The sequence below is a fragment of the Balaenoptera borealis genome (genome assembly GCF_965194805.1).
Source record: "Balaenoptera borealis genome assembly, chromosome: 16".
Classification (NCBI taxonomy): Eukaryota; Metazoa; Chordata; class Mammalia; order Artiodactyla; family Balaenopteridae; genus Balaenoptera; species Balaenoptera borealis.
In genome coordinates this window covers 13,127,602-13,142,440 of record NC_138872.1, presented here as the reverse complement: position 1 = coordinate 13,142,440, position 14,839 = coordinate 13,127,602, and positions in this window count along the sequence as shown.

Genomic DNA, 14,839 nt, shown 5'->3' with positions numbered 1-14,839 from the left:
GCGTGCTCCCCATTTTACAGATGTGGAAACTGAGGCCCGGGGAGGTCAGAGACACCCGACTAGGGAGTGGTGGAGGCAGGAATTGAACTCAGGCGCGTCTGGATTCAAAGCCTCCCATAGGTCTGGAATAAATGGATGAATTCCAACGTGAAAGAATGAGTAAATGCAGAAACAGACACACACCACCCCAAGCAGGGATCCCATGAGGGCTTTTCAAAACTCATAGAGAGTCCAGGCCTCTTTCTACCTCCCCCTACCTACTTTCTAATTCCCAAGAATAATTCAGGATCAAGGTCAAGACACCTCATCCGTACCCACCCCAAACCTCCTTCCTAAAGCATTTTGCCTGGATAATTGTGGTAACCCCACCAACATTCTGCCTAATTCTGCCCTCCCCACCCCCTACAGTTTATGCTCTACTCACAGCCACAGGAATCTACCGAAAATCCAAGTCAGGCTATGCCTCCCCTGCTCAGAGCCCTCCATGGCTCCCACCTCACTCACAACAAAAGCCAAGTCCCCACAAGGGCCCGCAGGGCCCGCACATCCTGCCCCATGCCCCTGCCCCTTTGATTCCAGCTCCTGGAACGCTCCCCTCGCTCCCTCTGTTCCAGTCACATTTCCTCCCATGCACCAGACATGCTCCCCCTTTGGAAGGTTTGTCCTTGTTCTTCCCTCTGCCTGGAAAGGTCTTCCCCAGTATCCTCTGGCTCCCTCCATCAGCTCTGTCAGGTCTTTGCTTACATGTCTCCCCCTCTGTGAAGCCCGCCCTGATCTCCCACTTTGTCACTGCAGCTGTAATAGGGAAGAACAAATCAGACTCCTTATTGGATCTTTCTTTTACCTTAACCTTTGTATTCTTTTGCTTTCGCTACAAGTTAAGAATGTTGCCTAGAGCCTGAAATATACAGTCTAGCCCATTCTCAAGGCTCTGACCTTTAAAGGTGTAACACTTTTTCATTCATTTAGAGATAAAAGTTGCAAAACAAAGAGTAACATTTGTCTTGTTGGAGGTTTATAGGAACATCGTGACCTGATCGCAAGAACAAAGGATTCCAGCCCCAAGAAGTCTGCAACAACCAACCACACCCCCTTTTAGTATAAAAGAAGCCTGAATTCTAACTCGGATAAGATGGTTATTTGGGACACTAGTCCGCTATCTTGGTCTGCTGACTTTCCGAATCAAGTTGCTGTTCCTTGCCCCAGCAACTGTCTCCTGATTTATTGGCCTGCCATGCGGTGAGCAGTATGAACTTGGACTTGGTAACACAGCCTCACCCTCTTCTGTCCTTTATTTTTTTCCCCATAGACCTTGTACTGTTTGACATCTTTCTTACATATCTCCATTGCTGTTTGTCTTCCTCTCAAGTAGAACGTCAGCTCAAGAGGGCAGGGAGTTTTTTCTAGTCCCTGCCTGGAATCCCTTTCACATCAATTAAAACAGAAACCAAACACCCAAAGCAGAAGCCTTCCCTCAGCATGTTCTCCGGGCCAGGTGTGGTGTCTGCCCCCTTCCTGCCAAGACTCTGTCAACAGGGCCCAGGTCAGGCCTTAGCGGCTGGCTCCAGTTGTCCTCTTTGTTTAATCTAATTTCTGTGAACATTGTTTCTCTGCCTGACTCACCCATACCTAATTCTATAAGGACTTCATTTAGAAACCCGAAGTTCCTTGAGACAACAAATCTCTCCCATGTCTCGTCCAGTCCCCAGAGTGCCAAGGACAGTGCTAGGAGGGCAGGCAGTTGTGTTTACCTTGCTTACTTCTGTAATATCAGCACGTAGAACAGTAGCTGCTATGCGGTGGTGCTCCCTAAATGTTTGTTTGAATGGATGCAGAAGGGATAAGTAGCAGCTAAGGAGAGTGACTTCAGCCTGGGGCAGGGGGAGAGTTACATTTAAACTGAGACAGGAAGGATGAGAAAGAGCCACCAGGAAGGGATGTGGAAATGGCAAGTGCAAAGGGCCTGGGGCAAGACCGAGCATGGTGAGTCGGAGGAACAGCAAGGAGGTCAGTGTGGTTGCAGGGGAGGGGGTGAACTGGGGAGAGGAGGGGGAGATGAATGTGAGAGGGCAGCAAGGGCCAGACCATGCAAAATGCTGGGGGCCACAATGGGGAGTTTGGATTTTTTTTTCTTTTTTTTTTTTTAAAGATTTATTGATTGATTGCTATGTTGGGTCTTCGTTTCTGTACTAGGGCTTTCTCTAGTTGCGGCAAGTGGGGACCACTCTTCATCACGGTGTGTGGGCCTCTCACTATCGTGGCCTCTCTTGTTGCGGAGCACAGGCTCCAGACGTGCAGGCTCAGTAGTTGTGGCTCACGGGCCTAGTTGCTCCACGACATGTGGGATCTTCCCAGACCAGGGCTCGAACCCGTGTCCCCCGCATCGGCAGGCAGATTCTCAACCACTGCGCCACCAGGGAAGCCCGGGAGTTTGGATTTTATTCTAAGAGCCATAGGGAGCTACTGAAGGCTTCAGAGTATAAGAGTGACATGATTTGATTTATACTTTTAAAAGTTTGTTCTGACTGAAGGGGGTGGGCATGGATTGAGGCAGGCCAGAGAGCAGAGCACAGCCCAGGGCGGGAGCTGTTGTGATTATCCGGGAGCACCGTGACAGATGATGGGGCTTGGCCTAGGAAGGCATATAAGCGTTCAGGCACACTTTGGAGATAGACTTGACATTCCAGCCTGTCTATATGGAGTCCACCTTGAGGTCTGGGAACAAAACCTCTGCTAACAGTGAGGTATGGCTGTGTCTGGAAATTCCGTGGGGACTTTGAGGGAAGGAGAAGTGGCTGGACCCAAATGCCATCACAACACAACCCTAATGGCCCCCAAATCCTACACCTTCCACGTGCTCCTGATGAGGTCTTCACCCCTGGCTTCCCCACTGGGCTTCCCTTCTCAAAGGACAGCCTCCCCTGGAGTCTGCACACAGCCATAAAGTTCATGTGTGTTTTGCTAATTGATATAAATGACTTGTCTTTCACAGCCCAGCACTGGCGCTGAGCACGTCCACATTAATTGGTTTGGAGGAGGAAAATTAAGTGCTTCAATTTGTCCTTTTTCAAGATGAAAAATAGGAAAGGAGAAAATCACTCATTTGAAAGAGAGCTGCTGTGAGTAACTGAAACCCCCTTTGGGGAGGGGACAAAGGCTGTCTTGGGAAGGGGTCTGGACTCCTGTGCGGGGGTGGGGGGGTAGCACTAGGGAATGGGAGGTCGGAGCCACCAGCACCTCCAGCAGCCCTTCATACGCATAAAGTGTTTAAAAACAACAAAGTGCTTTTCAAAGGCAGCTCTCATCCAATTTTCACGGCTACCCTGTGGGTACCACTACTCTGGCCCAAGGTCGGACAGGGTCCTAAAGTTGCAAGGACAGAAAACTCAACTCCAAGAGATGTAAGCAAAAAGAAAATGTATGGGTTCATAGAACTAAAAAGCCCCAGGGATGGGGTGGGCCTCAGGTAGGGCTGGATGCGGGGACTCTAGTCAGTTTCTCCCAGCCTTCCAGGACTGTTCTTTCCCTCTTCGCTCACTCGGGGGAGATGCCACCTGCCAACGCAGCAACCTCAGAGGGAAGACCTTCTCTTCCTGGTGGCATCTGCAGATTTCTCAGAATTCACCTGGTTGGACCAACTTGGTCACATGCCCATCTCTGACCCAAACACTGGGGTCAAGGGGATTTGTTCATGGCCAGGATTACCCCCTGAGGTACCTTGGCATCAGTTAGAAAGGGTGCCCCTTTCTCTTGGAAGAAGAAGCCCTATGTCCTGTGAGGACACAGGCTTGGGGGGCAGGAATTTCAGCCCCTTCCGCAGGTACCACCTGCCCAGGTGTAGCCAGTGGTCCTGGATATGCCGATTGCCAGGCCTGGGTCATGGACCCTCATGCAATGGGTGTGGGGCTCCCCCCACTCAAAGCTCATGAGCAGAGAGTGCAGGATGGAGGTTCCCCAAAGGACAATCAGGGTGCTGTGCCCAGAAGGGAGAGTTCATTTCTCCCATTAACATATTTCTATAAAGCGCTAGGGCTGTGCAGTGAAGACCGTGGATGGAGATCCCTGCTCTCATGGAACTTCCAGCCTAGTTTGGGGGAAGAGACAAAACAGAAGTCCATGAATTTACTAGTTACATGTAATCATGACCACAGAGCTGTGGAGAAAAGAAAGGAGGACAGAGGACGGGTGGCAGCGTCAGATGGGGCAGCCATCCATTTTTCAAGCGGGCACGTGTCCCGTGTACCTTTCCTTCCTCATCCCACTCAGATTCTGCTCTCCAGGAAGCCTCCTCTGACTCTCTTTGTCCAGAACCACCTGACTGCGCTTGGCAGCGTCAACTGGGCAGGACCCGTGTGGTCCATGGAAAGAGGGCTGTGAGCTGGCTGCTCAGCTCCCCATGGCCCCCTGAGCCCGGGGCCATCCTGGGGTGGGGGAGAGAACTCAGCACTGCCCCATCCTCATGCCTGCTCCCAGACACCCAGGACACAGCCTTCCTGCAGCAGCCCCCTTCTGCGGGTCTGCTTGGACCCACCACTTAGATGTCCCCAGAGCAAACTCTGGGTTCTAGTAGTTGGGATTCTGCTGGTTGCCAGTGGCAGAACTCGATCCAAATGGGCTTAAGTGAAAAAAGGAAATTTACTGTCTCAGGTAATGAAAGTCAGGTGTATTGGGCTTCTGACCCAGCTGGATCCAGGGACTCCCAACAATTCAGTCATGACTCAGTCTCTCTTCGTGTCTGGGCTCTGCTTTTCTCTGAGTTGGCTTCACTCTCAAGAAGGTTGTCTCCATGGAGTGACCAAGGTGACCGTCAGCAGCTCCCAGCTTCCGTCCCACCAGCCCAGCAGCCCCATCGCACAGAGAGAGTCTCTTCCCACCAGATCCAGCAAAAGCCCCAGGGCAGGCCCTCATTGGTCCATTTTGGGTCACACGTCCATCCCACAGCCGATCTGAGTGTCCAAGAGGCTGGATGGGTCTGCTTGGCCACTCCTAGGTCACACGCCCACCCCAGTGTTGGGGGTTGGGGTCAGCCCTGCCCAGTTCACACAGTGGCTCAGTGTGAGGGAGGCCTGGTCCACAGAGGGAAATCAAAGGTGGACAGGGATGGACACTTAAACACAGAAATCATGGATGTCACTGAGGTTCCTTATCTCAGAGCAGGAGAGTGAGTCTGAGAGGTGGGACATGCCTCAGCCAAGGTCAAGATGCTCCAACCATCCAGAGGAGGGTTTTCAGCTTAGGATTTCACATGCAGTGGTGCCTGGGGGAGTGGCATCCTCATTCTTTTCCATCCATGACACCTGTGAAGTTCCCAGGAGGCACGGGGTCATGGGTGGAGGCCTCTCTCCAGAACGCACCCCTTGTCTCATGAGGGCAAGCCTCCTGTGCACACCCCGAAAAGCAACCTGTGACAGATTAGCGACCCCAGGAAGCCCGCCCTCCTCCCCAGGGGCTGCTGACACCCCACTAGTGCTCCACCCCCAGCTTGGCGAATACAAATGAGCAGCATCTAATGCAGACTCATCCGTCAGGCTGCTTTCTTCCTCCCTAGCTGAGAGGACCCGCAGGGACACAGCAGGAGGAGGAGGAGAAGCTGCAGGGCAAGGAGTGTGGGGAGGGGGGTGGGGATGAGGGAAGGGAGGATGTCGGCTTCCCTCAGAGCTCCTCCAGGGCCCTGAGATCCCTCCATCACGCCTGGGTACAAATCCACACCTCGCCCCCAATTGTGCTTGCACACCTGAGGGAGGGCAGGTTGTGGGGTGAGAAGTCAGGACCATCCCGAGGGCTGGGCTTTATGCTGGGAGGATGGCCACTCCAGGAGGCCCGGGGTGAGAGCACCGAGGAGGCTCAAACCCAGCCCCAGGAGCCTGAAGGCGAGCAAATACCTCTGTCCAGGGCTTACCCAGGGCAGGGAGGTGGTGGTGCTAGGACTTACTGCGACCCCAGGGGCTGGGATATTTTAGCAGACTACACGTGCACTGGGTGTGCAAGTGTGTGCACGAGCAGGGCGTGCATGGGCCAGAGTGGGCTGGGCTTTGCTGCCCTTTGTGTACATGGGGGTGGAGCCTAGATATTGCAGGATCACAGCCTGTGCACAGGGATTATATGGGGCGTCTGATCTCAAGGGATGACACTCACCAGCCCCAAAGAAGTCTGTCTGAGGCAAACAGGACTGGAGTCCTCCAGTCTCACATTAATTTTTCTAATAATGATGATAATAAAATAGCTACCATTTATTGTCAATTACCACATGCCCGGCACTATTCCAACTACCTGAATACACGAGATCTCACTCAAGCTCCATCCCTGAAAGTCCGATTCAGTAGTATTTTTCCCGCCCACCATTTATAGATGGGGAAACTGAGGCCCAAGGTGGGCAGTGAGTGACCCAGGTTGTGAGATATTGGAAGCAAGATTTGAACTCAGGCAGAACAACTCCAGGGTAAAATCATCTTCAAATTCCAGTGCAGAAATACAAGCTCAAGAACAGCCAAGAAAACCTGAGAAGGAAGGAGGAATAGGGATTGAAGCGGGGGTGGCTGCTAGGTTTCAGAGCCTCTGTGAGCAAGTCGATGTGGTCCAGATTGCAGAATAATCAAACTGAATCTAGCACAACAGCATACTGACTCCAGAATAAACTCCCAGGAGAGATGAAACATTAATATTCCTGCCAGGTGCTGGCAATTTTTCTAAAAAATTGCATTATTACTGTTGTTGTTCCTATTTATTATAAATCAGTGACCAGGATCTAATTATCCCAAAGGAGATCGGAGTATTTACTTTGTATCCCGAATTGTTTATGGAGCGTTTGGGACGGGGGTCACATCTCACAGCATCGTGGGGATTTTCCCAGCCTGCTTTGCAGACTGCAACCCATTTTGCAGACAGAAGAATGGAAGTGAGGAGGCTCAGGAATGGGCATCCTAGGGCCACCCACCAAGGAGGAGACAGGGATGGAGGGAGTGAGGAACGACTCCAACTCGGGGCATCAGCACCTGGGGGGGTGACGAGAAGGAAAAGAAAGAGAAACCTCACTGCATCACCTCCTGCTGGGGCCTCTGGTTCAGCAGATTTGTGGCACGTAAGGCTCCCAGGGAGCCTGAAACTGCACTTCTCTCCCTTGTTTTTCTCAGGAAGCAGTGAGTATTGTCTTGGGGACAGGGACCAGTTCTTTAGGCAGCTGAAATCACCATCCCTCACCTGGATGGGCCCACAGGCACTAACTCATGGGGTTAGGAACCCATGGTCCCCCATAGTTTTTACTAAGAGTCTGCCACCTGCACAGAGCCTTCCCTCCTCAGGAAAATGAACCAAATGACAGGCTTTCAGGGAGCAGCTCCATGTCCCCCACTGGCCGCCAGTCTGTACCTCGAGGTCAGCTCACATCTCTTCCCCGACCTTCTGGATAAAAGTGTTGTCTGGTTCCACCCACCCGCTGTGTCCCACTGCCAGACCCTCACCCTGGTTCAGGCCTCCCACCCATCTCCTGGGTTCTCTGGGCCCACTGCCGTGACAGGTTATTTATTTTGTCATATTTTTATATGAGAAGTGGCTGATAGATATAAAAGTACAAAGATCAAGAACAAATGCATGTGGATCAACGTACCCAGAATGGACGATTATGAACATTTTATCCAACGTGTGCCTCTAGTTCTTTTTTAATAAAGGCGATAAGAATTAAAGATAAAGTCCCTTTTATTTCCCAGAATGTCCCATTTCCTCACCTTGGAGACAATTATGAATTTAGAGTGTATCCTTCTAAATCAGTTACTTTTTAAAAAGTTAGTAAACTTTATATTTTTAGAACATTTTAGGTTCACAGCAAAATTGAGCAGAAAGTACAGAGAATTCCCATCTACCCTCTGTCCCTACACATGCACCGCCTCTCCCATTATCAACATCCCCTACCAGAGCGGGACATTTTTTTTTTTTTTTTAAACATCTTTATTGAAGTATAATTGCCTTACAATGGTGTGTTAGCTTCTGCTTTATAACAAAGTGAATCAGTTATACATATACAATATGTTCCCATTTCTCTTCCCTCTTGCATCTCCCTCCCTCCCACCCTCCCCATCCCACCCCTCTAGGTGGTCACAAAGCACCAAGCTGATCTCCCTGTGCTATGCGGCTGCTTCCTACTAGTTATCTATTTTACATTTGGTAGTGTATATATGTCCATGACACTCTCTTACCCTGTCAGAGCGGGACATTTATTACAATCCATGAACCTACACTGACACATCATTGTCACCCAAAGTCCGCAGTTTACATTAGGGTTCACTCTTGGTGTTGTATGTTTAAGGGTCTGGACGATGCATGGTGACATGTATCTACCATTATAGTATTACACAGAGCAGTTTCAATGCCCTAAAAATCCTTTGTGCTCTATCTATTTATCCCGCCCTCTGCTATAACAGGTTGTTTTAAATATTGTGGATAATGTTTTCCACTGGGCACCGCCTTAGCGCTCAACGTGGCCTTAGCATCTTAGCTAAGGCTCTTCTCTCCCATTCTCTTGGGCACTCGCCATCAACTGCAAAGGAGACACCTGCGGGAGGAGCAGGGTCATTGTGGGGACTGTCAGCGCTCAGTCTGGGACGTGCTCAATCTGAGGTGTCCGCAGACTGCCAAGCGGGGCTGTCCAGTAGCAGCTGGAGACTTCCCATCCGGAGATGCAGAGAGATAATGGGCAGCCTTGTAGGGTACGGGGACCAACACCTCCTGAACTCCCTGTGTCCCAGGTAGTCAAGTCATGGGCGGGGCAGGGGCTTCTTACTGTTCACTCCTCCCTCTTTCTGAAAGATTCCCTGGAGCCCCACGGATGTGCTCTCCTCCCCTCCTCCGCTCACCGTGGATATTTACTCTTCCCTCATGTGTCGTGCTACGTGCACAGCTTGTTTGTGAGATGCGCTCGTAAAGCCACCACATCATCACATTAGCAGTTCTCCAGCTGAGAATCTCCCCTCTTCCTCTGGGGCGGCAGGCACCCAAACGCGGCCCCCATAATCAGGCTGTTAACACAGCTCATTACCTTCTTCCAACAGGGAGCTGAGAAGAAGTCCACAGACTCAGAATTGCTGACATGGGTTCCGGAGGGGTCTCCCTGCCAGGCTGGTCTGGATGCCCCGAGAGACTTTCAGGACCAGCCAGGTTCTCCAACCGCATCCCCCCCCCAACCCCGTTTGACAGAAGAGGGAAGCCTGAGGTCCAGAGAGGGGCCGATTGCTCCCATTTTGCAAACGAGAAAACTGAGGCTCAGAAAGGTAAAACTATGATGTTCCCAAGTCCGTCTGGGCTGGGGATGAGAGGCCAGGTCTCCCATTTCCCCCACCGAGACTCCCTCCAGGGCCCGTCTTGCCTCTTCTCTGCCAGGAGAAAAGACCTTTCTCCCCAGTATGGCAGGTCAAATGGGGACAGGACTCTGTGTGTGACCACTGGTGCTTAGAGAGGGCGGAGCCTGCCTCTGTCCACCAAATCCTGCCCACTCTCCCACCCTTCCCAGCTCTTGCTTCAGGAAGCCCGCCTACTCCTAGGCTCTTCCAGGATGCCCATGGTCTGTAGCTCCCAGGTTAACTATTACTTTCCCACTGCCCAGTCTCTTGGCACGTATTCTCTGCATGTGATTCAGAGGGGCTGGCCATACACTCCTGGTGCCTGAGGTTACCAGGTGTCCAGGCTTGGCTGCTCTGTGTGTTCCGCCGTGGCTGGAGCCAAGGGTGTCACCATGGCTCTCAGACACGGGCATGTGCCCAAGTTGGTCCAATGCAGACATGCTGGGGACATTAGCTGGAACTAGAGGGAAAGAGAGGCACTCCTTTCTCTGGGGTTGCCTGGCTCTGTGGGAGTGATCCAAGCCTGGAGCACAGGGGATCCTGCTTGGGAAGCCGGCCCAGATAAGAGCACTTCCAGCCGTGGCACTTTTGGGTTGAAAGTGATGGGAAAATCCACTCAAACTGGCTTAACAGAAAAAGAGAATTTATATTAGCTCAATAAAGCTCAGCTCAATCCTGGCACTCTCAGAATTTTGTCAGAACTCACCTTGCCTCTGTCAGCTTCACCCTCAGCCTGCCATTTTCCTGGAGTTTAAGGAATGGCCTCTCATCTCCGCCACCCGATGGAACCAGGGTACCTATCTGAACACTGATGTCAAAGTCCTGGAACTGACTCCATCTGGACCATCCTGAGTCACATGTACAACTCTAAGCCAATCACTATAGTCAGGGGAATGGGATACTCTAATTGGTCAGATCCTGACCATGTGATAACCGGGACCACCAACGACTTTGCTCTGACTCTATCCCCATGATCTACTGAGAACAAGTAGGTTGCTTAGCAACTAGCTTCTGGTTAGCCCCCCAGGGTCCTGAATATTGAATTATGGGGATCCTCAGTCTCGGATTTCAGGTGGCTGTGGCTCCTTGGAGGAGAGGACAGCAAGAGGACCTTGGTTCAAATCCTGACAATGACACTTACTAAAAGATCTCAGGCAAATTACTCCACGTCTGTCCCCTCTTGCATAAATTGGAGATAATAATAGTCCCTGCCTTAGAGGGCTGTTTAAGGATCAAACAAGGTGATTTGTGATGGGGACTTGGAAGAATGCCTCACCCATAATTAGGGCTCAGTAAAGAGAGTTAATGGTTAACTGGTATGAGGAGGAAGTGCCCCTTACTACATCTGGTCAGACCCACCTCTCCATTTTCTGTCACCCCCTCCACCCCCCTTTACCTCCTCCCCCCCCTCCTGTCACCCCTTCTATTTCTGTCTACTTCCCCACCTCCCCTGTCACTCCCTCCATCTCCTAGGTAACAGGAGGGTGCGAATTTCTAATATGGACAACAAGCCATGTCACCTCCTCACCAAAAGCTCCTTAATGTCTCCTCGTGGCCTTCAAGGTCAAGTTCAGGTTCCTCACACTGGTCTATGAGGTCCTGCAGGATCCAGCCCCCTCCCACTGCACCTCAGCCCCACGGGAACTTTTTCATTTCCAGACTCATCCAGCATCAGGGCTCTTGTTTCTTGCTGTTCCCTTTGCCTGGAACAGCCTTCCCCAGATATCACTGTAAGTGACTCCCTAAGTTCATATAGGTCTCTTCTCAAATGTCACCTCCTCCAAGAAATCTTCCTTGAGCATCTGATCTAAGGTAAACCACCTCCTCCCATTCCCTTTCTGTCCCTACCAGCCTGTGACTCATTTCTCCATGTCACTTCTTGTGATCTGAAACGGTCCTAGTCTTGAGTTTGGGTTTTTGTTGTCTGTAAGAGGTACTTGGGGCTTGGATGGCAGAGTCCAGACAAAGTAAGTCAGAAAGGAAAAGAAGGAAAGTCTTAGGGCCTAGACTGGTGTCCCTCTGACTGGCTGATGGAAGGGAAAGCTTTGCTGGACCCCGATGAGCCAGCCGTGGGGTCCTCAGACACCAGAACCAATCACTGCTTGCTAAAGGCTTTGCTAGGTCATCAGGGAGGCTGAATCCTCTCTCCGGCACCTTATGTGGTAAAAAGGACAAAGCTGGCCGCCCACCCAACCTGTCGGACTTCTCCTGGAGAGCAGGAGGCCACCACCTGGTGAATAATTCACCTGCAGTCAGCAGCCCCAAATGCTGCGTTGGCGAAAAGCAAAACAGCCTGCGGAACCGTTTCTTATTTTCAATCTGTTCCAAACCAGGGTCTGAAGCTCCTACTTTCCCATCCTACTAATTTCGGAGGCAATTAGCTGCTGGGTGTTCTTGCCCGGCAGCTCCCTGTGTCTGCTTGTGCACTCATTCCTGCCCAAATCTGCCGGCTGTGGAGAGCTTTGTTAATCTGCTCTTAAACTACAATGTTTAACCAGCCTCTTAAATGATAGAGGCATTCGTGCATAAACGGCACATGGTAAGCCGCCCCTTGGGACACTAACCTGATTTATTTAAGATGCTGTAACTACCAAGCTTTATATATCAACATCTTTAACACAAAAATATATGATCTAATCTCCTCCCACCGCCCCGCCCTGCAGCAGAAGGACAGCTTAGATGAGAGGTAAAGCACCTGGAAGACATCACCATGAAGGGCGAAAGAAGCCAGTTTTAAATATTTTTAATGAAACCAGGCCAGCCAACCAAAACTTGTTTTCTCCAGCATTCGCCTAAGGATGTGTGGAAAAAAAAACAGACCCAATTTCTTTCCATGACCAAACCTTCCCACCACGCTGGGCTGGGGGTAAGGTCACCCTGACACCTCTCTCTATGACTCTAATGAGCTGGGGAGGGCCCCCTCCAACCACAATGATGGGGCTTAAATGCCAATGCCAGAACCATACTGCTAGCCAGAAACTCAGCATTTCCCAAGCGTCATCCATTCATACACACTCCCTTCATGATTGTTGTTTTGGGGCCATTTTAATGTACTACTTGGAATATCATTTAATATTCTTCTTTAAATGGACTCACTCTGTAAAATTTGAGCCTCCAACCAAGCAATATTGTCTGTGGAAGCATGGATTTGATGTGCTAGTTTTACACATTTTTCTTTAAAACTTTAAAGAACAAATAGTGGAATAAATGATACTTGAGGGCATGCCAGGTTCTACTGGTGTGTCCCTGCAGTGCACTTGGAGAATGCCGAATGGACACCATACTCCAAAGTTCAGAGCAAACAGTACTGACTGGGACTCAGAGGGTGTCTGGTACTTGGAAGATTCAAAGATGGAAGCCATTGTGTCTGGGAGCCATTGCACACAGCGCCCCCTTCAGACCAAATGCCTGCAGTGCCTCCCCTTCTGAGAAGGCTCAGGAGCACTGCTGGGGATGGAGAACTGAGATGATTTCCTCATGTATGTTTTGTTTTGGTTTTAATTATAGGTAAATAACTAGATTTTGTGATGGCAGGAATTCTTTGGGAAGGTAGAGGGAGGGAGGTTGGAACCGTGAGAATAAAGCCAGAGTCTGTAAACCCAGGGTTTGACTTAAATCTGTGTCTGGCCACTGTCATCTCTCACCTGGACTATTGTCCAAGTCTTCGGGCCTCCATCACCTTGTGTATTCCGCTTGGCAGCCAGGGGCCCTTAGATACATTGAGTGGGATCATCACTCAGAATCCTCTAGTGGCCTAACCTCTTGCATAGAATAAAAGCCAAAGTCTTCACAATGGCCCATAAGGCCCTACGTGATGTGACCACCCTCAACCCCATCCTCTCTCCAACCCCAACTCCTACCACTCCCCCTCCTCACTCCCTCTGCCCCAACTGCACAGGCCTCCTTGCTGCTTCTCAAAATCATGGAAGCCGCTCCGGCCTCAGGGTCTTTGCACTTGCTGGTCCCACTACCTGGATGGATATTCCCCATTATCTGCATGACTTGGTTCTCTCACATCAGTCTCTGCAGATGTCCCCTCCTCACAGAGGCCCTCCCTGGACCCCCCATTCAGGAGAGCCCCCATCGCTGTCTAATGACTCAGTCTGCTTGCTTCTCTTCTCAGTACGTATATAATACAACTACCTCTACTGTCTGTCTGTCTGTCTGTCAGTAAATGAGGGGACTGTTCTCAGAGAACACACATGAAACAAAGTGGTCGTAGCCCCTGGGCTGAGGAGAGAGCAGTGGGTGGCGAGTGAAGGGCTTTGTGTTATTTAAAGTGTAATTGTATTATTCTTGTAATTAAGAATATTGGGGGAGGGGTCAGTGGAATCAAGGAAATCTGGGTAAGAACCAAGGTGACAGGGGCTCCGCAGACATGTCTCTTAGCTAACGAACAATGCTCAGCAGGGAGAGCCTGGGATGTGCCAGCAGACGGGGCGGGGTAGGGACCCACTCTCAATGCAGGGACCACAGGCGACTTTGAATACTAAATAAGAGGTGACAGTCTGGAGGCTCCAAGAAGTATTTTGTTAGGATTTTATGATGCTTTCGAAACTGGAATTACTTGCCCATATTTCAAAAATTAGAAGATGTTTGCATAAAGGTCTAGGTCTCTGTCTTCTCTTGAAGAGATGTGTGGTCACAATCAGCTGAGAAACTGTGAGGCCCTTTGGATGGGCCATGGACTCTCCCATTTACAGCAGTCCCCACCTCTCCCTACTGCCTCTTCAACTCTGAGGCTAAGTGACCTTGATCACCATATTTGGGTTGTTATATTTCTTCTTATAGAGTTTAGAGAGAGCTAAAGTATGTCTTTATCGAGACACATTTATAAATTAGCTGTCAGCTTTTTTTTTAACTGAGAAGTTTTGCATCAAAGCAAACTTCTGGCCTTGCTTGAAAAGTTGGAAGACCTGTCTCCTGCATCCCCCTTCCCATATGGGATGGCTAGGGGAGGTGTACCAAGGGCTGCTTTAGACGGGGCACATACTCACCACTCCATCCCAGGCCCTGTTGTCCCCAGTTCTCTAATTCACATTACCTCCACCCCCTGGCCTCTAAAAAGTTTGCAACCTCTGGCTCCAGCTGAAGAGATCAGATAAATAAATCCTGCACGTGTTCACAGGAGGCAGAGAGGCTGCAGGGCTGGGGCAGTTTCAGGTAGAGACTGGACAGGCAGGGGGTCGGGGGCCATGAGCTCGGGCCACAGGTGGGGAAGCACGTGTGTCTTGTACCAACCTTCAGCCGCTGGTGTCCACCTGCCAGGCTGGAATTTAAGTGACAGCCCTCATCTGGCCCCCAAGTGTTCCTGGAATGCCCACAATGTCATTGGATCAGATAGTGAGCTGCCAGCTCTTGGCAACACCTGTTTAAAGGCCACAGGAGGCTGGACCCCATCAGACCGACTGCCTCGAATAGCTCTCTCCCCAGCAGGAGGGCAAAAGGCCTGGGGGACAAACAGTCGAAATTGGAGGCCACATATGGGCCCATGGACTCCATTGTTTCCT